Source organism: Vidua chalybeata, chromosome 2 (genome assembly GCF_026979565.1).
Source record: "Vidua chalybeata isolate OUT-0048 chromosome 2, bVidCha1 merged haplotype, whole genome shotgun sequence".
Classification (NCBI taxonomy): domain Eukaryota; kingdom Metazoa; phylum Chordata; class Aves; order Passeriformes; family Viduidae; genus Vidua; species Vidua chalybeata.
In genome coordinates this window covers 12,832,599-12,856,518 of record NC_071531.1, presented here as the reverse complement: position 1 = coordinate 12,856,518, position 23,920 = coordinate 12,832,599, and the positions used below count along the sequence as shown (strand labels likewise).

The 23,920-nt window shown below is 39.1% G+C and overlaps 1 long non-coding RNA gene across 1 annotated transcript; it reads left to right on the top strand.

Moving 5' to 3' along the window:
- Positions 1 to 1,524: 1,524 nt before the first annotated feature.
- LOC128784105 (uncharacterized) lies at positions 1,525 to 23,509 on the top strand. The gene is made up of 3 exons (XR_008429363.1): positions 1,525 to 1,605; positions 2,405 to 2,490; positions 22,937 to 23,509. It is a non-coding gene; the product is annotated as an uncharacterized LOC128784105 (long non-coding RNA).
- The last annotated feature ends 411 nt before the right edge of the window (positions 23,510 to 23,920 follow it).

The following is a 23,920-nucleotide window of genomic DNA, read 5'->3' as shown; positions in this document are numbered from 1 at the left end:
CCTCTGCCATTTCCATGCCCTTAACATGATATTTATTCATTGCAAATTAAAGTCTTATCACTTCTGCTTTCAATTCCTCTGTAATAGCAGAAGCAGCAATCTAAATAGGCTGCTAGATTCCAATGACATATTCATTAGGACTGAATTATTAGTTTAGCACATCCTGAAAATAGGGACTGCTTACTACATTTGTGCAGATGTCATTTTGCTGTGGGCACAAACCAGGAAAAGAATGACTACAAAACAAGCTGCTACAATTCTGCGCATCCCAGTTGTTTTGGTAACCGCACCCTTCTTTCCTCCTCCAAATTGTATTCCTCTGACAGGGTTTGCCTGGCACAGCAAAGGCACAAGTTTATATCTGGAAGTCAAACTAAGAGAAAGAAGGGGATTCAAAACTGTTGGGTGGAATGTTCTCTGAACATAAGACACATCAGAGAATAAAACCCACTTTCTGCAATATAACTGCTGTTTTAAAATGGTAAAAAAACCACATAAGTTCACATCGCACCATATGGTGTTGAGTTAAATCTGCTTCATAGTTTTGAATCAAGAACATATGCACCCAATGAAGTGGCAGTTGTTATAGAAAATATGACTGTTTTGTTAGTAAATAACATTTGAAAGCTACAAACAGTCCCTAGTTTTTTTCTTCTGCAGTAGATTATTATGCAGAACAGCTACTACCAGGAATGAGCACTTAAAGTCTATTGACTCCTAATCACTTTAGAGAGTGAAGGAGCTGGCTCGGTGCGAATGAGTCTGCACAAACTTGCTTGTCAGAGGAGATCACATAAATACATTTGTTATACTGCAGGTGGCATTTTAATGTTTCAGTGCCACCTTTTTGAATGAGGAATGATCAGGCTGTCAATCAGAGTGGAGCAAGAGAAACAGCCCCTTTTTTGTCAGATGCATTTTCCCATTTCATCCCATATGTCTCACATGCGTAAATCAAGACATGAGTCATGCTAAGTGCAGGCTAAGCCAGGCTACTCAGCCTTTCATGTTTACTTATTCCACTGGGGCAAAACTGGAGCTGTCTTAACATGGTGCTCTGAACCTGGTGGACAGGTGCTGGTGCTCTGTACTGGGTGGTGGTGAGCCAGTGTGCCCCAGGCACCTGGCAAACTGGTGACTTTGTACGCTGTCAATACTTGGTGACAGCTCTGTGGAGGACTGGGAGAGGGACAGAGAGCTGTAGAGGAAAAGACATAGAAAGAGATTTTTGAGGATATAGCAAGGACTCAGACAAGTCTCTGCCTTCTTGTTAACTGGTTTTACTGTGTCTAGTCCCATTCTGAGTTTGGAAGCAGTAAGAGGATATTTTTTGGTCCCTGCCAGGATTCACATAAGGAACTGTCCACACTCAAATACTTCACTGGCTTCAGTGCTAGTGCTATCTAAAATAGCAGCTGCAGTTTCTGAAGAGCAGCATATCTGTGTGCTGTCAGGGATGTGATAAAGGTTTAGAGAGAAAAGCAGTGTGGGGAGCCCAGATAGCACCCTGCCCTGCCCAGCTGCTGCCAGGCTCAGCCCAGGAGCCATCAGCCCACCTTAGGCCCACTTGCACAAACCCAGAGGAGCACAGGGGCACAGTGGCAGGTAGGAGTGGACCTGAACTGAGGATTCCTTAGGGACCACCACCTGTCTGGGCCTCTCCCAGGGCTGCCCCAGCAAAGCTCAGCCCCAGTGTCCAGGTGTGAAGTCTGTTACCATGGGAGCAGGGCTCTGAATCACCTTTTGGACTAAGAAGGCTACTGCCCAGGGGCAAGACCCCTAGTGTGATGCAGGGGAAAGGCAATTTGGCATCTCACAAGATTTGGGGGGAGGAATCAAAGGTAGAAAAAGGGAAATGTTTAGATGATTCAGGGAGGAACAAAATGGGAAATTTGAGGGTTATGCAACAAAAAAGGGCTTGCTGTATGTAAATTGTGGGCTGGTCAGCCTGTATGTCTGGCCACACCCCATGCCTGGTCAGCAGTCAGTCCTGTCTTCTCGTTAAATTGCTTTCTAACTGGGTCAGTGACCCTTTGTTCTGTGCATATATGTGTGTACAAAGCTGTGTACATGCATGGGGGTGTGAGTGCAGTGACTGCAGTCAGACCATGGCCTGGAGCAGCTCTGTGTCCCTGGTGCCCTGGCTGTATGAGTGTGGTGTGTCACCAGTAATGAAGACCAAGTTGGTGAGCAGGTGAAGAGGCCTGGGAGCAAGGGGGTCTCTAAGGGCCAACTATGAGTGCAAGAGTGCCTGTGTATCTCTAAAAGCTGGAGAATGGCTACTGGGACCTGGGAAGTGCCAGCTCTTTGTGTTTGTGTTTATGTATGTGTTTGTATATGTGTGCATGGTGATTTGCACTAGGAACTGGAGTGGGATCACAGCTTTGGGGTTTTTTATGTCCAGGTTCCAGTAGCTGAGGAAGCTGAGATCAAGGGATAGCTACTTGTCATACTGTCTGAAACCAGCCACTGACACACAGAAACACACAGGTATATATGGATATATTTATGTGTATATAATTGTGCATGTAGGTATGTATGTGGGGTGTGTGTGTTCAGTGTGTGCATGTCCCTGCTGGGAATACATCTTCAGCTTCACTTTAAATTGAGCCATGGGACATGGAGCAGCCTTACCTCTATCAGGGTTCTGAATCCAACATGATCTATTTTACTCTAACATATTCATTCTGTATTATGTTTATTCAACTGTTTATTTTGTTTCCTCACTCATCAGTCATGTTAAAAACCCAGTGTTAAAAGGACAGCTTTCAAGTGCAGCAAATGTCTTACAGTAGTGCTAGTGCTGTATTTTAGTAACACATATCTCTTTCTGAACCCATGCCATTAGAAGCAATTATTTAAAGCCCATCCTGCTGGAGCACGTGGATGCTGGGATAGACCCATGTGGTACCAAGAAAATGAAACTTTTTCTTATCTCACGAGCCACTGACCAGGAACAGAGTGCATGGAAATAAGCTCATGGCAGCTGTGAGTCTCCACAACTTTTGCTCAGCTCTCCATGGGGAGGAATGACTACCTTTTCTCAATTAATCCTGACAGAAGAAGGATTGGACATGTGACAGCTGCCTTGACAAATATCTTGATCATAGTGCTTAATCTTTCCTTGACAGTCTTCACAACCAATGAAACATAACTCCTCTCTTTAAGCTTGACAAGATCCTGGAGAGCTCAAACTAATTGGTAATGTTGAAGTTTAAAACCTTTGAAAAAGTGTTTACAGGTTATAGTGGCATATATCTAAGTACAAAATTCTTTAACACCTCCAAGGCATTGTGTTATTCTGTTCTCTGCTGAGGGCAGTTGCTTTACTTCTGCTTTTGCTGACCTTCCTTTCTCTCATTTTTGCAGTGCTTGCTCAGGTCTTGTTTTTATAATTCCCCTCCTGTACTGTAGCATGACTGTGTTTGAATTTACAAGATGATATTTGGTGAGTAGCTGATCTCTAACTAACTGGGGTGCTCATCGTAGTCAGCATTTTAGCTTTTAGATGAATAAAGCATGAATTTGCCTTCAAGGTTCTGTGAAATTCTGACTGCAATATTTAAGAAAACATCTTTGGCTTCTTTCAGGTCCTTGCCCCCTTTTGCCCAAAAGAGGGCACTCTATACCTGACTTTCTTTCAATTCTTTTTACTCTTTTTTTTTTTTCTTCCTTGCGTTCAATCATTAATTGCACAAAAGACAGTGCCACTTTTTATTTAGTTCAAAATACGTGGCTCTCCCTTGTTCATCTCTAATGAGAATTATTCACAAAGTAGGGAAAAGAAAAACATTCACTGTAATGCAGTGAATAATAAAGTACTTATTTCTTTTCAGTTGTTCCCCACATGTAAAAAACAGAAATTGGCTCACAGTCTGACCTATAGTGCTAATGAGGAAGCAATTTCATTGGGGAAGCAGAATTTGGTCTTTCCCATTGTGGAAGCATAAAATAATCCAGTCTTATGCCTTTGTGTGGCATCATGCTGGGCTTCTCTCTCTTAATCTTAGTGCTTCTTGGGACAAATGTATCATAGAATTGTGGAATCAGAGTACCAAGCTGGAAAATGCCTCAAGGATCCTCTGGTCCAACATTTCTCAGTAAAAGAATGGTCTGGAAAGATGGGTAGGCACCCTATCTAACTGAATTGTAAAAGAATCCAGTGTTGGGGAATCCTCCGCTTCCTCGGGGAGATTATTCCAATGGCTGGTTGTTTTCACTGGGAAAATTTTTCATGTTATGTCCAGTAGAAATCACCCCAGGAGTGACTGGTACCCATTACCCTTTGCCTTTTCCCTGGGACTCTGTGTAAAGGAGGAAGTTTCCGCCTGTGGCCACCCTGTAAGTATTGGAGCATGGTGACAAGATTTCCCTTAGGCTTTCTTTTCTCAGGGCTGAGCAAACCCAGGTCTCTCAGCCTCTGCTCATACAACATTTCCTGTCCTTTGGTTGTCTTTGTGGCCTTTCCCTGGACTCTCTCTGCTGTGTCCACATCTTTTTTTGTATAGCAGGGACCAAAACTGAACATACTGTGATCTGATCATTAGGAGGGGGATAAGTATTTCTTTGCCTCTGCTGGTGGTGGCATATTATATTAGGGTTTTACCTCTATCTATCCCTAAACCTCTCTCTATCTTTCTAACACATCATCTGTATCTGCCACATTATCTCTATCTTTATCCATATTAATATAAACATACTTTTTCTTTGATTCAGTTTGAAGTCTTGCAGATCATACTCTTAGAAAATCAATTAAAGAAAAAAAACCTATTTTTATACACAAAAAAAGGAAAGTTATTTTTACTTATTGCTTAAAAAGATATCAGACCAAATGTTTAACTCCACATATTTTATCTGCTGACTTTGCTGCTTCTGAGCACCAATGCTGTCTTAATAGCTACTATTGCTCAGTTCTCAGGGTCAGGTTTAACCCACCTCTACATCTCTTCAAGCCTTCTTGATTTCCATTTAATTGTATGTATTTTAAATCAGCTCTGAACAGGTCTGCCTGACTTTCCATTTGATATTCTGGTAGTCAAATCTCTCCTATGACAAGTGCAGGTGAAGCAAACCCACTTCATGTCTTCATGAAAAAAAACTTTTGACTTCAGAAATTATATTTGTCAGTAAGAGATTCACATGTATTTATATATGAAGTCATAGTTATATACACTTTTAAAGACTATTTCAAGAGCTGTAAAACATTTTTAGAACTGTAGACTCCTATCTCTGGCTGCTCAGCTACATTTAAAAATTTACTGCTGATGCTTCAGTTAAAGAATCTTTACTTGGATCTCAGTTGAAGCACTTGAGGCTTGGCAATCTCTTCAAGGAGTCTTTGTTTATGCCAAAAGGATGTTGTTTCCTTAGCCCAACGTGATTTCAGCTAAATGGAATAATATGCAAATTCATCCATAATATGGAGCGTTACCACTCACCATATATGCAGAGAGTCTGCCTTTCTCTGTGGTCATAGGCCATTCCAGATTCCCTCATGGAATTTCAACACTGGGACAGGAGTTAATTTTTAATCTAAAATTTCTATCCCCAAGTTAAACATCCAGAGGGTGGTTGGGCATTAGAACAGGCTCCCCAGGGAAGTGGTCACAGCACCAAGCCTGACAGAGGTGAGAAGTGTTTGGACAATGCTCTTGGGCACACGAAGACTCTTGGGGATGGTCTTGTGCATGGCTGGGATTTGCATTTTATGATCTGCTGGGTCCTTTTCAACTCAGTTTATTCTGTGTTTCTGTGATCATATTTACCTGAATAGTCCTGAAACAAAGTACCTTATACAAAGAAAAGTTTAGAAACTGATTGAGTTGAGGTATTTTATGTGCATATGCATACACACACACACACACAGATGAACACAAAGACACATACATATGTATATTTGTACATATATACACATCTTCCTAGAAAGAAAAATCATCCCCAAAATTGTTCAAATTTGATTTTTTTTTCATGAAAGGACATTTTCTATGAGAATAAGTGCTGATTAGATAAGAAAGGAATTGTTTAAAATAAAAGACAAGAAACACATAAAATCTGCTCCATGGTGCAGCATAGGATTTTGAAATTCTTTATGATGAGCAAAGCTTTATAAAGCATGGAGAAAATGAGTAAGGGATCAAACAAGATTGTTTTCTTAATTTAAAAAGTTGTGAGAAAGAGTAAATTTGTTACATTCAAATACAGGATACTAAAAATGTGAATGGAAATATATTCTTAACATAGTTAGGGATAAGGAAAGATGTATGTGAAAAATGAAAGTGACATCAGTTCAAGTAAACACTGTCATTTGATTCTAAAAAATACACTGGTTTATATCCATTTAAATATATAAATGGACTTTCATGTTGATGTAGGAAAAATAGGAGGAAACAGATAAAGGAATCAAGTTGGCACAGCGGTGTGTAATATTCAGGAGGCCTGGTGTTACAGTATTTAATTAAAAATTTAAAAAGAAATCAATTCAAATTTCCTCTATGGAAGTTTTCAGAAGTTACAAAAGGGATTGTATCAGGCTTTTTGTGATAAAGAGTACTGAATTTGTTCACCTCGGAGAATGATTCAAACCATAAGAATGAGGCTTCAGTAGGGAAAATTTTGCTCAAAATTACTCACATGGTAAGTGTGACTGGTTTTCTGAAATGGAACCCTGTAGGAAAATCAGCTAGAATTACAACCTGTTAGTAATATTAACCCTGTGGGATATATTATTGGGAAAAGTGGTTTTAATAAATAATACATTTTTATTCAAGGGACACTACACTGAAGATAAATGTTCTGAAACAGGGTATTGTGCATGTGAAAATCTTGGAAACTGGGATACTACTAGAATAATGCAAAAAAAAAAACATTAACTTTTGATCCAGCTGTCTTTTCATGCTCTTAACACTGCTTATGGTTTAATAACATTTTACTACCACTGCCATTAGAAAAAGTTGCCTTACTCTAGCTATGCCATTGCATGCAGTGTTCAAACACAGTCCTCTTAGAAGTTTTCAGTTAAAATACAATAAACAGAAATAGATGTGCATCTATTTTGTTCAATATAATTATATATTGTGACTAAATATGTAAGAAACAAGAAATCAGGAATACTATATATTATGTTCACTGTAGGTGATCAAAACATTATTTAGTGCTTCTATAATTATGATGTATTAGGAGAATTCACATTCAAACTAGCAACATCCACCTGAATGGTTAGACTAGTTAGAGTACACTGAGCTATAATAGAAACCATAATAGAGAACAGTTTAAAACATGCTAGCAGACTTTTCATTGATAATGTATTCAGCTAAGTTTGTTGTTAAAAACCCACAGGTGTAAAGCACATTAAAGTGTAATTGCTCTGACAGTTCAAGGCAATTGTTACATATTACATATTAAGGCATATTTTTACTATTTACTTTTAAGATATTTATGCACCTGAGAAGCCACATCTAAAACATCATAAAAGAGGAAATGGTAAAAAAGGAACCATAAACCCAAATGACAAAGAGAATAAGAGTTATGAGCACAGTTGGTGAGAACTGTAGTAAGTGTATAAATGTACAATGAACTGCTGAATGTTCTCACAAACACATTTTCTACCATAGAAAGAAATCAAAATGCACTTACCCACAGACTGCTGAACACTACTGAGCTTTCACTAATCTCCTGGAACATTAATCACTTGCAAACTTTAAATTGTTAATGTGAATAGAAATGAAAGAAACAATCTCTTTCTCACAACACAGTTTATTTACTTTTCTTAGAAATTATTCATCAGTCTGCAATTGTTTATCTAGCTCTTAAGAAATGTTCCCTCAATCTTAATGACATCTCTATCTCCAATTTGAGCCAAATGAATTAGAAATTGCAAAAAAATAACTGGATTGTGAAGCTAGCAAGCTACTACCATACAATTACAGGGGAAAAATCCCCCTGCTTGTACTCTCAAAGAGAGAAGAAGTAGAGACTTCAGAAAGCCTATTAGGCACTAGATTGTGGTTATTGATTTTACATAGAAAGCAATCAAATTCACTTGTAAATCCCCTTCAGAGATAATTCTGTTTGAAGAGCAGACAAGTCTAATTGTTAAAACATACTTTTCTTGTCTACCTTTAGCATGTAGCACAATCACATTAGCTGCTTAATTAATGAAGGCTGTCTTAGAGCAAAGTCCAATGAATTCAGAGACTTCAGTTTTGGTGTGAATCACAAACAGATTCAGAGAAAAGCCACACATAGTACCATGATCATTCACAAACTCACTGAAAGATTTCTGCCTGCTAGATTGGGATTTACACATTTATAACACACAGAAGTTCCCAGAGAAACTTGTCTTTTCTATCACCCCTTCAGGCACAGAGAGGTTCTCTTGAAAACCTTGTGGTTGGCAATCATGGGTAGCACATGCAGAAATGCCCATGCTGGAGAAGAACATTCCTGACGTATGGACTTTTGCAATTGAATCTCAGAAGGTGGAATGGTGTAAATGGACATTTTTCCTTCTGAGGACAAGTGAACTGGAGTACAATTCTGCCAAAATACATGCATATGTCCTGAAGACTCAGGTGAAGAGCAGTGGGAGCAAAACCAGCTCTCCATCTAGCAGCTGGAATTGGGCCTTCTTTACAGAAGCTAAAAATGAGAGAAGAAAAAGTTAAAGGAGGTTGTCTGTTGCTCAGAGGAAGGATGCCCAAGTGTGGTCCCACAGAACAGGCTGTCCTTGCCTATTTCCCACAGCTAGTGTCACAATAAAGCCTACACACTCCAGGCAGCAAGACTGAAAATCCCAGTTCTCATCACTTGATAAGAGTGAGACCTACTCCTACTTCTGGCCATGACTTGCCCCAGCCATGACTTACCTCATTGGGAATGCATGTCTTCTGTGGATCTGTTAGTGTGTTACCTTTCCTCATACTTCTCCTCAGCTACTTCTCTGTAGCTGAGAATTTCTAAACCCCATGTCTTAAAGCTGGCTGGCTGAATACCAGTTTCTGTAGCCTGTCACTTTCTCACAATTCACAACAATATATGCAGTTCTGAAGATTCAAGGGTACACTGGACAAATTGCAAATGTAATTTAGGTCTAAACATTTTCTGCTAGCCCTGCTTGCTAATGATGCCAGTTAGTTTTCTGTTCAGTGCCCTTTAGTATAGCCATACACCAAGTGCTTCCTTGTATGAAGCACTGAAATGAAAAAATCCATCTTGTAATATCAGCAACAGAGACATGACCAATATAGGAGGAAATGGAGTATTGTTGCTGGAGCACAGCAATTTTTGAAAACTGTTCTTGGCCTGCTGATTAACAATTGCTTCCTGACTTCAGAAATATTGCAGCAAACTTGTACAAACTTGTACATCACAAAAAAAGCTTTTTTCTTCTTGATTTTACTTTGGCACTTTTTGTGAATCAGAATCTCATTGATCTGCTCATGACTTGCATCAGTTTATTCATTGGCTCATTATATAACTGGTTTTGGAGATGCAAATTCAACTTTGTTAGAGGAAAAGGGGACTTGTTTGAATTGATCCAAACAGTAGTAAAAAGTAAGACAGGAAAATAAGATTTCTTTTGTTTTATTAGAAAAGTGTAGTGTTCCCTTACTGGTAATAAAAATTTAATGAAAAGCAATTAGCAAAATAAATAATTTTCAATAAAGGAAGTAATGTTCTATTAAGTCCTACTTGATAGCTCAACAGAACTGTGTTTTATATTCAGTATTAAACGCTACGGTAAAGAAATTACAGAAGTTCTGCCAGGCATAATATGATTTATTCACCATGAACATGCAATAGTGACTGGTAGTATCTTTTCTGTGACAAGACTAAAATTAAACTCAGGACTTTCAGCAGATAAAAATACCAAAGCACTATGAGCCATGAAGATCTCTGTTGGATCTTAACTCTGATGGTGATTAACATCCTGTGATGGAAGTCATGCTTTATTTCAAGGTTTCATTTGTAAGTGTTGTACAAATTCATAACAAACAGACCTTTCAATTAGTGCTTTATCAGTTTTTAATGCCTTCTGGGATGATGGACTGTCTATAATAATGTTTTATTGGCCTCTATTGATGTGCAGTCACTATCCATGAAATACTACTGTCTGAAATAAGGAAATTATGCGTATTAATCACATATTATCCACTGAGAATACATCCAATACAGACATTTGTGGTGATGAGATTATTCCTTCTTCATTGTGCTCTCCTTCAGCAAAATGCCTTTGCCAGATCTGGCAGCATTGTTTCCCTAAATCTCCTGTTGCAGGCACCCTCAATGCAGTGGTAATCCCTTCTCATTTCAAAAAGTTCATGAAGAGTTGAAATTACAAATTGGTGTCTGTCTGATTGAAGGGCCTTATGTATGCGATGATGATATTAACTCTCTTAGCAATCAAAAAAACAGCTCCAAATCTCTATATGCTTTATCATTCCTCTTAGCAATAAAGATTGAGGGGAGTACTAGGAGAGTAAATGTTTTTAATTTGGCTCACTCACTACCAAGAGATTTTTAAATGGAGCTCTATGATCAGAGGAATGAAGGAATATTGCCTTCTCTGTTGCTGATTTCCATGGTTTGAGTAGTGCAAGTTTGGAGGGAAGATTTTACGTATAAACAGCTGATGTCATCCAGGCTTGTCCACTGAAGTTTTTATAGATGGACAGATAAAATAAAATAAAACCAACTATCCTTCTGTGTTTCCAGAATGATTTTAGGCTATTGAGCAGTAAATCACTTAGTGTTTCTGTGATTTTAAGTATCTTTATTTTTTCAGAAATTCTGAGCATAGTCTTATCCCATTTCCAAAGTTCTAATTCCACTCCTGCTTGGGAAATATTTCAAGTGTTATTTGGACTTCCTAATTCTATGTTTAATGTCTTGGAGAAGGAAAGAAGAATGTTAAATGTTAGCTGGCATGAAATATAACAGTTATTTATCTTGTGTTGCTTTGTAGAGATAGGTCAGGAAAATAGATACTGGTTGGAAATGTCAGAGAGGTCTAGGAAAGAATTCCCAGTCTGGCAGAAGAGCAGTGGCAGTGCTGGGAAGGCAGGAGCATATCACTGAGTGTGGTGACATGCTGGCAGTGGAAGGGATGCTGGTGATGAAGATGCTCCTGAGAGCTGGGGTGAGGAGGGACCCGTGGTTGTAGCTGTGTCAGCCTGTGCCACAGTCACCGTGTGCTCCTGCTCAGCCAGAGGGAGCCAATGACCACCGAATGGGAGACTCGCAGGGCAGCTGCAGAGAGCAAAATTTCCATGTCTTTCAGTATGATACAGCAGGTATCTGCTCCTGGTGTCTGAGGAAGTGTTAGCTACTATCCTATGTCGTCACCTAAATCCCTGGAAAAATGGAGTAAGGAGTTCCTGGCTGTGGTGTGAGAAGGAGGCAGTAAATTCTGACGAGAGCTTGGTGAGTGCCAGGGAGTGCTGTGGGCCTTGACAGCCTTTAGAAGGATTCTGCTTTTCACCAATGGCAGCTGCTTCTATCACTTGGCTCTTCTACCGATTAGAAAAACTGGAGCCAAAATTCCCAGCACAAACCACATTTTCTTAGGTCTTCTCAGATATATTGCCTCTATTTAAATATCCTGGTGGGTTGAGGGAATGCCTTATCTAATGGAGTGGGACTGTCAGTAAATAAAAATCTAAATTAAATGAGGATCCATGACAGGAAAGGTGAAATGAGAGCTTCTCTAATTGCAAAATAATTTCATTTTGCCACACTAATTATTGAAGTATGAGCTTCATGTAATTATACATGACTGGAAACAGCTCCAGCTAACGTTCACTATGTTTGCCCAATTAAATTTTACAGCATTGTGTTTGAATACAGCCAGTTACACTCATTAATAAAACTGCAGGTGACAATAGACACGAAGGCCTTCTGAAAGGAAGGTTAGCATTTACTCTTTCTTTTGGTGCTGTGTCCTGCACATCTGTGCAGAGGAAGGGCTGTACAGCACAGTTCTGTACAAGATTTGCATCGTCATGTACACACAGCCCTCCTGTCTGCTATCCACTGGGAAGGCCTTGCTGTCAGACAACTTTGCTTAGGTTTGTAACAGAAAAGAGAACAGCACAGAGACTTTTGGGAAAAAAAAAAACTCCAACAAAAAAACATTAACCTGTAAGACAGAACAAAATATTCAGCAGAATGACCTGAGAAAATCTCCTGAGACTGAATGATTTCTAAATATTTTTCTCTCTCTCCTTTCTCTGAGCCTCCATCACTTTTCCATTGATTTGAGAGGTCTGGAATAACTCCTTTCTACTTCTGAAACATTTTCAAATTAATTTGATGCTAACCTGTTTTTACATTATCCTATTTTTCTTCAATATTTATCCATTCTCTCAGGTCATTTATGTCTGTTTCTGGTTTCTATCCCAGTCCTCTCGGATAATTTCAATGCAATTTTTTTGGTGTGTTTTATCTTTCTGTCCCCTCTGTCACTGGACTCATCCCATGGTCTCAAAAGTGTCAGTGGCTCCCTCACAAGTCTTTTGGTAGATATATATGCACACAGAGACACACACACATAGAGGTTGCAAAAAAAGGGAAAAGTCTGTTACTTTTTTAGCCTTGTTCTTTCCTTCTCTTTTCAGAGTTATGAACTCCTTTTTTTTCTCCCTCACCTTTCTCTTTTAATATAGTTCTTTTTGATATTTAGCAAGAAAGTTACTTTCTTGACCTTCATTCTTTATCATTGAGGCTGACTGCATAGCATACATGGCCCTCAAAAATACAGTGTTAAATATTAAAGTGATTAAAATGATTTTTCAAAGAGAAAGCTACATTGAACATTTCTTTAGCCCTCAGACCAAAGACCTATGTATGCCTTATATTCACTTAATTAGCTACAAACTCAGTGAAAGAAACCAATAGATTCAGATTCTGTGAATTCTTTGGCTGGATTTTTTTTTTTTTTTTAATTTCCTGTGATGTGAAGTCTTCATATTGAGGACCAATTTTCACAAGTTTCAATCACCAACATGTATTTACACAATTTGCCATCTGGTTGACATTACTTGAGGAACCTGTAACTATGGGAAATTTTGTCTTGGAAAAGGAGCTGGAGGTGGCTGAGTCAAGTTAATAAGAGGTATAATAAAAGCAATATGTTCTGTATTATCTTGTTCTTTCAGTGAGGTCTGTGCCTACTGTACTGACCCTGCACCTCTTCAGCCACACAGCATTTTTAGGTGGTGATTAGAGGCTAAGGCTGTGTCAGAGACTGTAATCATGATCCTTCAGTATTACAACAATAAGCTTAAGGCTAGAAGAGAGAACTTGAGAGAGACAGAGTAAAAGGTTCCTCCAGCTGCTAACCCCAACAAATAAACTCGTTTTAAGCTTGATATTCCAGAAATTATGATATTTCAGGTCCAGCTTATTAAAAACTTTCACTCACTGCAGTCTCTGTGCTGGAGACATGGGACACAGAGGTGCTCAGCACTTCTAATCATGTGCATCTTCCCATCCCGTAGGTAATATGTGCTCTCTAATTCTGATTACCAGTGGGATGGTGTGCACAGAGAAATATGTGCTAGCAAGAACTGTAGGAATTCAGCTATAATTGGGAGAGCTGGAGAGGTGTGGGAGTCACCCACCCCAGGTGACCCACCCCAGTAAGCCAGTGCTGTTCCCTCAGCAGCCTTACTGTGTTCACAGGGAGATATGCTCCAAGGAAGGAGCTCTGCTCCAAGCACAACACCCTGCAAAGAGCATCTTTTGCCTTGACAGGCAACTGCAGCCAGTGCTGTGCTGCACTGCCTGATCCCTGACCTGCATTCCTGAAGGACCTTCCACATGGCCTTCAGTAGGTTTGCACAGAGCCACCTCTCCAGGCTGCCACGGTCCCTCTGGCTGGCATCCCTGCCCTCCAGCATGTCAACCAAACCACACAGCTTGGTGTCATTGGCAAACTTGCTGAAGGTGCCCTTGGTCCCACTCACCAAATCCCTGACTAAAATGTTAAAAATTGCTGGTCCTAATACTGTCCTCTGGGGAACACCATGTGTCATTGGTCTCTATTTGGACATCAAATCAGTGTCACAAATCTTTGGGTGTGACCATCTGTCCATTCTTCATCCACTGAGTGCTCCACCCAGTGCTCCATCAGAGCGTGTCTCTCCAGTTTAGAGACAAGGATGATGAGTGGGACAGTGTCAAATGCTTTGCACAAGTCCAGGTGGATGATGTCAGTTACTCTTCCCTCATCCACCACTGCTGTGACCCTGTCATACAGGGTCACCAACTTTTTTAGGCAAGATTTGTCCTTAGTGAAGCCATGTTTGCTTTCATCAATCACCTCTTTATTTTTGTGTGCCTGAGCACAGCTTCCAGGGGAATCTGTTTCATGATCTTGCCAGGCCCTGATGTGAGTTACAATTTCATATTTGACACAAAAAACAAGGAAGCATGGTTTAATTCCTACTTATGTCCCTGAGAAATAAAATAAAGACATCAATGCTGTAGGTGATAAGAATTAAAAAAAAAAAAAAAACCAAAAACTTTTGCCTGCCAATGTGCTCACAAAGCACAGAACTTCCCTGACAGCATTCAAAATAGATCCTGAATGTAAACTTAGCCCCACCAATTTCATGGTATGCTTGCAGAGTACTCCTTATCTATGTTTGCAGAGTACCAGGTGTATGTATAAATAAATACATATTGCTATAAAAATTCATATCAGCCTTGTTTTTTAAAACTTGGCATGTATATTATCTATAAATTGAAAAAAAAGTTATTAAGCAAAAAAGGCCATGCTTAAAAAAGTCTGTGTTATTTTTATGATATCTGAAGTCCCAAGACAGACTTGCTCAGAATGTCCTTTAACTGCTCATTTATGTGATGTCTGTGACAGTAAATGGAAAAGTGGAGGACCACAGTCTTTCATCATGCCTGAGTAAAGCAATATTTTACTGAGCTTGTTTTGTGCCATCTACAGTTGACAAAACACTGAGATTGCTTTGTAACATTTGATAGAAATAAATCGAGAGCCTGAAAGATATCTTACATCAAAAAGTCCTCCCAGAAATGTGAGTTTGTATCCAAAAGTTAAGTGCAGAACAAGAATATGAGTTAGATTTCTGTTCCAGAAAGACAGAAGCAAGGGACCAACAAAATTGTTGGTGACTTCAAGGACCAGATCTCCATGGCTCTCACCTGGAGTGCATGTGGAAGGAGTGGCAAGCACAGAAAGAGTCAGGGAAGAGCTCTGCTGCTCAGCAGAGAGCAGGACTGCATTTAGCAGTTACTGCTTTTGTTTTTTCCACTCTGTTTACGAGAATTTGTACAGTAAGTTTCCTAAACAAACCTTCACTTTTAGGACCAAGGATCACTTTCGTCAAAGAAAATAGACACTGAGAATCTCGAGGCCTACTGAGTCAAGAATCCAGTGCTTAAAACACGAGCCAAAACCTTAGAGGTTAGATTTCAAGCATGGTGGCTGGATAAGTTGGGGAATGTATTTTTGCTACTGTGGTACAAAAGCAGGGGAAAAGAAGTTAAAATTCTGACTGTGTTGTTTCACTCTGCTTTCAATTTCCTGAAAATGAAAGGATTCATCTGAATATATTTGACCACCCGAGGAAGCAGGTTCTCCCTTTGCTTTAGTTCTTGGTGTGCCCTCCTTTGGACATAGCTGATTGTGGCTTTGGAGAGTATTTTACAGGTCCCAGCTGACTCAGACACTGTTTGGCAGAGGCTGATCAGCCTTTTCTGCTATTGTTTTTTATTTCTTTTTGTGCTAGCTCCATCTCTAAGTGTTCAAAGAACATGGCCCATTACACTTGATTACTAAGAACATCTTGCAGTCTCCTTTCAGAAGAAAGCAATGAAAGTTTTACCTTACAAAGCAAGAGCAGGAAATAAAAGGCTGTTAAAAATTAGAGAAAGAAAAAAGACAGGAAAAACTGACTCAGTAACATAAGTACTGCATAAAATAGCAAGAACACAGCAATGTCATTTGAAGTTATGATTCAGACAAATATGAAGCATTTGCATTTTCAGCCTCAAACATGTAATTTCTTAATCACAGCTTTTTTTATGTGATTACAGCTGCAAAACTCCCAGAGGCTCTTTTTTAAAAGTTTTAATTGTTTTATTGTTTTAATTTTTTTCAGCTAACTACAAATGGATTTGGGGGGAATTTTAAAGATGAGAATTTGTGTTTGGCTTTGATCACTAAAACTTTTATTTTTACGCTTTTCAGGGGTGTGTTAGATAAGAATGCAAAGTTTCCAGTTGAAATGTATTTACAGTCAGTTTCTTTACTTGAAAGAAATGAATCCAAAATTTTTTGTCAGTTTTATGAAGAGGAGAGTTGTTTATTATTTCCTGTTCAGCAGTGGAATTTATGTAAATATTATACATTTTAAATTTTTCTGTATATTCGTAACTGTGCTTTCTGTTACTAGTTCCTTTGCATCTCATTCCTCCTCATAAAGTAATAGATTAGTAGCAGTATGCTTTTTTTTTCCAAACCAAATGTTTAAGTCCTTCAGCAAGTAAATAAAATTTCACTCAGACTGTGCTGAGTGGAGGGCTGATAAATGAAATAAGTGGAGCAGACATGGAGTATGTATGACTTACTGCTGGCTAGAAAACGAGAAGGACAGCATTAGAATTCTGCCCAGCTCCGCAAACCCAGCCACATCTTGGTTGCAAAGACTGTCCACATTATAATTTAAACTTGGATCTGGAGTGTGCTTTTGAAACAAATCTGATCTATTTAGTGTGGTTTTGTTCACACATTTAAGAGCAGGTTCAGAGAAATAGGTTCCTTTCAGACAAAACAGGCCAGATGGCCTGACTTGTGTGCTCCTTCTACTAACACCCATCCAGGCTGTGAGCGTGGGTTACAGATATTCTGAAGCAGAAGATGCCGAACAAGTGTATTGTGAATGTTGGATCCTCAGCATTGTGTGTCTCAGTGTGGCTGTTTCTTGCATCTTACAGCTGCAGATTCAGCCAAAGTCAATGATCAGTGTTCAACAACTTGGTGGAAATCAGAAAGGGAGAAATCTTCAATTATATACATATATATATATAAATAAAAATACTTTTTATTATGAAAGTACATTTATATTTTAAATCTGGAATTTGGCTAATGGGCACGATTTTGCCACAGAAGTGAAGCCAGATAAATGAGAGAGAGTCAAAGGAGTTCCACATGAAACACTGGTGCTGTAGAAACTGAGGAATATAATCCAGAAAAAAGATAATTTGAGTTCTTACTAATTTATAGGCTGTCATTGTGAACACTGTCCAAAGCTTCTACAATGTCACAACATTGTACAAGAACAATTTGACCTTCCTGAGAAAATTTTATTCTATATAACTGTTTTCTAAGATTCTGCAGGTGAATTTTGGCTAGTATTACACTGTTAGAAACCCTACTCCAAAGGTTAATTCTAGCTCCACAACACCTTCCAGCTTTACATCTCATGTTCAAATGAATTATAATTCAAGTTCCTATTTAAACAGATCCTTTCATTAGCTCTTCATCTTCTGAAATAGATTCTTCCTGTAGAGAACAGACATAGTGTTGCAATTTCCAGGACAGTGCTGGGATACTTGTACCCAGAGTAAAGTTTGGACAGCTTCCCATGGTTTATCCATGAAAGCATCCAAGGTATTTTCTGGGCTATCCTGCCTCAACCAAAGAAAGAAGCCCCATCACTTGGGGTTGCTAATGGGTTGAACTGTAAAAAAAGTATGTCAGCATTTTATTCAGGATGAAGCAAATGTGCTAAAAGCTTGCACTAATAAACAGGAAACATATGTTTGCCTAAAGCAAACACAATTTTTGCTCATGCAAAAGTCATGAGTATGTGCAAGGAGTCTCTGAGGTTTTTGAACAGTTTTTAATATGAGATGAAGCAGCTAGGTAATAGACTTTGGTAATGCTGAGAAGAGGAAATGAGAAGAGAGTCCATAATCTTTAAAACTATCACTCTTCAAGTATCTTAGAAGAGAAGAAATGGGAATTGGCTATAACCTGGTCTTGTGTGTTAGCAGAGGTACAATTGCAAGCAATATTATTAGCATACAAATTGATATTGTGCAAAAGCAGTCTTTTGTTTGAAGGTAATGGCCACGACACTGCAAAAAAAGAGCAGCTTATGTTCTAATGTAGCAGAGGAAGCAAATAAGCAATTTACACTGCAAAAACTTGTTGTTCCAGAAATGTGACTGGAAAAATTATCAGTTTGCAAGCAATTTTTACGTTGATTTGGGAAATTTTTGAATACAATTGATTTGTTCATCAGTCCAACACTGTTTTCTGTTAACACACTTGTTCCTTTTAAAGGGTCAGATTTTGACACACTGGCAGAAATGAGAGTATAAGAGGATCAGGATCTAAATGCTGCAATTGAGATTTTGTTTTTATTATTTTCAATGACAAGACATTAAGATGTATATCCCTGGCATAAGGAACACCTGCAGGTCCTCATTTCACTGATGAATAGCCAGAGAAACACCCTCACCCAGCAACAACTTGTAACGTTACTCATCCAAAAGGCAGAACCTTAAGAAAACAAAGTCCGAATTCAGCAGTTGAGAGCTCTGAGTGTATCTCTGGAGCACTGAGTTAATCTTTATTAACCCACTAGGGGAGGATCTGTAGGACTTTTCAAAGGCTTGGACATTGGGCATGAGTCTAAATATCTTGCTGATCACAACCTAAATGAATAGCTAGGCAGTGCTTCTTGATCAGAGCCATTTTGAGGTGAGGTGGATGTGAAGCGATATGCAGAATAAATAAAAAGACTCTACAACCTGGGGTAGTTATGAAGTAGGTATGTATTGTTGGCACCTGGCACAAGTGAGATAGCTCTCTGAAAACTTGTGCCCTGAGCCTCAGTCTGAGCCACACCTGTATTTCCAAAGATGTTCCATATGCAATACATTACACAACCTTTCCATGCATATTCAACCCCTGGCCCTGCCTCTCATGCTAAATAGGTCCACACCCTTCTGGGCCTGCATGGTTTGCTGTGGTGGTCCTGCGGGGGTCTCTCGGTGGTCTTCTGAGGCTGAAGACTGTGGTCTTCCTCATGATTGAACTTTTGACTTTTCTCCTTTGCGCGTGCGCTTTTGGTCTTTTGGTGCTTATCTGAGTATGTCTGCCAGTCTTGATAGGCTTGGAGACAGAGGAGCCTCTTTATCTGGGTTCTTTGCCTCCTCTGGTATTGTTCTTTTTGCGAGAAGCTTCAGAAATTTGCATCTCCTATGGCCTTTGTACTATGGCAGAGGTTTCTTTAAGTAAAAGACTAAAATTCAACACATAATTTTGCAAGCTAAAATTTAAATGCTTAATTCATTTTGTTAACTCAAGTGAACTCCAAAAATCTCTATTTTAGATGTTTCCACAGTTAAGCAATACATGGCACTGTGCCTCTGCTGGATCTTTACAGTGCAAAGAGAGTGCTGCTTTGGGGTGTTTATGAAAAACAGTAGTGCAAGCTCTATTAGGCATCCAGTTAGAGGTAAAAACATAAACTCTGTGTGAAGATTATCTGGGTAATTAAATTACTAAGTAAGCATTATGTCAGGTAGGGGGAGGATATTGATTATATTAAATTTTGACAGCAGAGGGCAGACAGGTGTCTTTATTCCCCTCCAGATGATTATCTCTTGATAAATCAAATTCCCCTCAGTGGTCTTGTTGCAATTTCAGAACAGGCATATTATTAACAATACTGGCTTGTTCTATATTGGAAAAGATAAACTTCAGCAGGCTGAACAGGACTGCCAGCAGAGCTGCACAAATCCTGTGGATCATTTGGACTGTTAACCAGGACTTTCCCATTGCCTATTTGCTTCTGGAATGTGAACTTCCAGTGGTCATTTTCAATGTATATTCTGGTGGGTAAACCTTCCTGAAAATTTAGTTAAGTTTAAGAAACTAAAATTACTATGAAGCTAAGAATAGTCACCTTCTCCTCATCGTTACCCACCCCTGGTGGCCCACAGTAGTCTCTCTTTAAACACAGTAATAAACAGGGCTCCCCAGGACAAACCAGGGGGTCCATGAAGCAAAGTGTGCACTGTGTTGGGTACAGATTCCAGTGGAAAGAGACTGCCCCATTACCTACACCTGAGGAGGCAGAATGGACTTTTCTAGCCTGACAAGCAGCACATCTCCAGAGCCCTCTGCTCCCGAGGGCTGGACACCTGACCCTATAGCTGGGAAGATCCTGGTGAATGGAGAAATATTGCAGGGGACAGAGACAGGAGGAGGTTTCTTGCAGGACACAGAAGTGTTCAGAGAAAGGGGCCTACTTCTCCCAGAGCTGTGATGGAGCTTCAGAGGGGCAGCACAGCTTCTATGGCACAGCCATTTCTCACTCACCATCCTGGCTGCAGGGAGTTGCTCTGGGAAGTTTCCTTTCTTGACTGAGCTCTGGGACTGCTGAGTTGTCTCAGGTACAGATGCCAGCAGTTAAATCTTTCATTGCTGTGCAAAGCGTGGGGTGTGACATGTGGTGCTCTGCTGGGCATCTAATCCTGACACAAAGGACACACAGTTTTTGTTTGTTTGTTTGTTTGTAAGAATATTGCAGACATCAGTTTTCCTCTCTTCTCACTAAACAGAGAAAAGCAAACCCCAAAACATTTAAATGACATAGGTTAATCTGCTCTTGTGTTATTGACATGATGTATTAATACAGCGATATAGACTACTTTCTTCCATGTTTAGTTAGTATGGGCATGTAGCTTTGCACATATACAAAAATAAATCTGAAAATAAATGGTTACTATTTTAGTTTTAATTTATACTCAAAGACAAGAGGTATGGTTTCTCTGCAATAGTTACATTTCAGCTATTTGAAGCCAGCTGAGCACCAGCTGTGTGCCCACAGCCTCTCAAGGGTGTGATTATTTAATGATAAAACTAATTTTCCTCAGTGCTCATGATTACCATTGCAAAAATTATTTTAACACAAACTGAAGTGGTGAATTTTTGAGCTGTCAGAAGGCAGGGTTGGTTACTCAGAATATTGAGCAGCCTTTTCAGCAGAGCTGTGGAAAGTTCCATAAAATAACGCTACCTGTCAAAATCTAGGCTGAAGTCTAGAGTCCAGTTTACGTTAGAGAGGCAAATAGTCTGTCCAGCTGAAAAAGAAAAATTTCTACTATGCCATAAGACCATAATTTCTAGTTGTCTTTTCTTTAAAGACAACAGCTATTCCAGGTCAAATGGGCTTTATAAGCACTATTTTTGGCATCCTCTGATGCCAAGACACTGCACTGGGAAGAACTTTCTCTTCACTCATGTTCAGAATGAGCCAGACATGGTCCTTTGGATCGCAGAACCATAGAATCGTTGTGTTGGAAGAGGTCTGTGAGCTCATGGAGTCCAACCGTGCATGAAGATGAAGGCTGAGGGATGTGGTGGCCCTTGAATAGGACTTTAGAAAATAGGATGAAATTTTGAGGCAAACAAAAAAAGCCATTGTGGTGATTCTTATGAGATATAAGGCGCTCTCATTTTAAGGAAAGCATTTGCATAAATCACTAACTTTATACTTTCCCTTATTTTCCAAGTGGATGCATTCCCACCATTGAAAGGGCTACCAAGGACCATCCTGTCTTCAGTATTTGGAAAGGCAAAGGAATGAACGACATCTAATTTCTTATTTTTCTCCTGTCAAATTGGATGTTATATACTAAAAAGGAGGGAAAAAAAAGAATTTTTAACTTTGTGAGATAAATTGTTTTTAAGGTAGACCAAAAAAAAGCTTTTAGGTGGGACCTTTCCAAAAATGGAAAACTATAAAACACTTTCATTTTTAGTTGCATCTAGAACTTGTAGATCTTGATGCATAATTTTTTAGATTTCTCTAAATTTTAAAAATTATTCTAAATTTCACTTTCACTTTTAATTTCTCATTTGACACCTGATACAGTTGCCAAATTTAAAAAGAGAAAATCTAGTTTAAAACATATTTTGGTTTACAAATAAAATTTTTGTCTTATTAAAGTAAAACATTTGATTTTGAAGCATTTGCATTTTTCATATTAAAATATGTTTTTTATTTATGCCTCTCTAAAAGTTTAATATTTGGATAACAGTATTAGCAGGTAGGAAAAAAACCCAAACCCTCTAATTTTTGTGTTCATTACCAGAATCCACCACAGACTAATGGTTCCAATTGACGAAGACAACATAAGCCTAGAAAAAACACCATTAGTCATAAGCATGGGTTTTCTCTGGAGGATTTCAACCACCCTCTCTTTGGGAGACCTTGCCAGATGGCAGATGATAGCAGTGCAAATTTTTAAGCACAAAGTAGTACCAGCATTTGCTGTCTGATAGCTGCCCAAAAATGCAGGATTAAAATTTCTATATTTTTAGGTGTACTGCACTGAAAGAAGCAGCCATCTTAAAATTAAAACCAAGGGATAGAGTATGGGGTACAAAGACTATATCTGAGGGTTATTATTACCATGAGTTATTATGTAAATGATTCCCCTTGCTCACAAATCCACACACACTTTTTTTCATCCTGATTTAAGACGTAATTGCAGTCCTTGACAGATTACCATTGATTTTTTTCTCATAGAATGAATTAAAATATTGAAAGTAGAAAAGGATAGAATGGAACATTATGTCCTATTATACTAATCAAATGTACTAAAACTAACCCCTCCACCCCAAAACCACCTCCTGCTGCCATCTACTGCATCAAAATGGGTTATGAATGAACAAATCCACTTGGCACTTTACAAAATGAGGTCAAGATAAGTGCATGAAAAAAATGAAATCAAAGCCCTTTATAGCTGGCAGGATTCTGTCTTTGTAGCAATGAGTTTAAATCAGGGCAGCAAGATGATCATGATAATTTTCTGTTTCCTGACTGTCCTTTGTAGCTGTTGTGAAAGTTTGTTAAAAATACTTCACTTCTTCCCGCAGGATGTTGCAGAGCCAATAGCAGAAGTTGACTGGAAAAAGGAACTATCATTTGTCAGGAGGGTAGCTCCAAGGAAAGCTGCAGAAGAAGATGCACTGCATGTTACTTCAGAGGCAGGAAATCCCTCTGTTCCCAATGGTCAAAGGACAGGGCAGCAGAAGGCGGCAAAATGGAGCAGCATCCACCCCTGACTTGGAGCACCCATGATTAAGACCTCTGTAAGACTTGCTTCCCCTCCACAGCCTTTCTTATGGGATCCCTTCTGCAGTTATATTTAACTCAGGCTGTAACAAAAGGATGCTGGCACAGGTCCTTTACTACTGAGAAATAACCCAGGAGTGGGAATATAACTCACCATCTTCAGAGGGGCTGTTTTTATGTACTGTAGCAATTTCATTACTGTGACAGTTAGTCAATGCAATAGAGCCCTTGTGTAAATGAGCAGGAGATCTTTTTCCTTTATAAATTAACACTAAAGTATTTCTCTTCATTTAGGGATGAATGAACTTGACCCACCTCAAGCTCTTTGTGCACTGAGTTTTTTGGGACATGAGTTCCAATCCAGTTCTGAGTACTGTCTTCGTTTAGTAGCCATATTAAACCAACAAATCTAAATAAATAAATAATTGACTTTGGCTTTGAATTGGTTGGAAAAGATTCCCCTACACACATCTGGGTATGCCTCACATTTATTGTGATATACACTACTCAATAACATTTGGTACATTTTATAGACCTTCCTGTAGCAATTCCCCTCCTGAATGCTTATGCTGTAAACAGTTCCAGATTTCTGAAAGGTCTCCCAGGAGCCCATCTCTATTTCCTTTCACTTTCCTTTACACACCAATGGAAGGACCTATTTAGCACACTGATCTTTGCATCACACAGCATTTGCTTAGGTCAGTGATTTCTTGTGGTATCACATCCTGGAGCTGCTCCTCTGTGCTAAGTACAGCTTAGTGCTCTGTCACCTTTCAAACCATTTG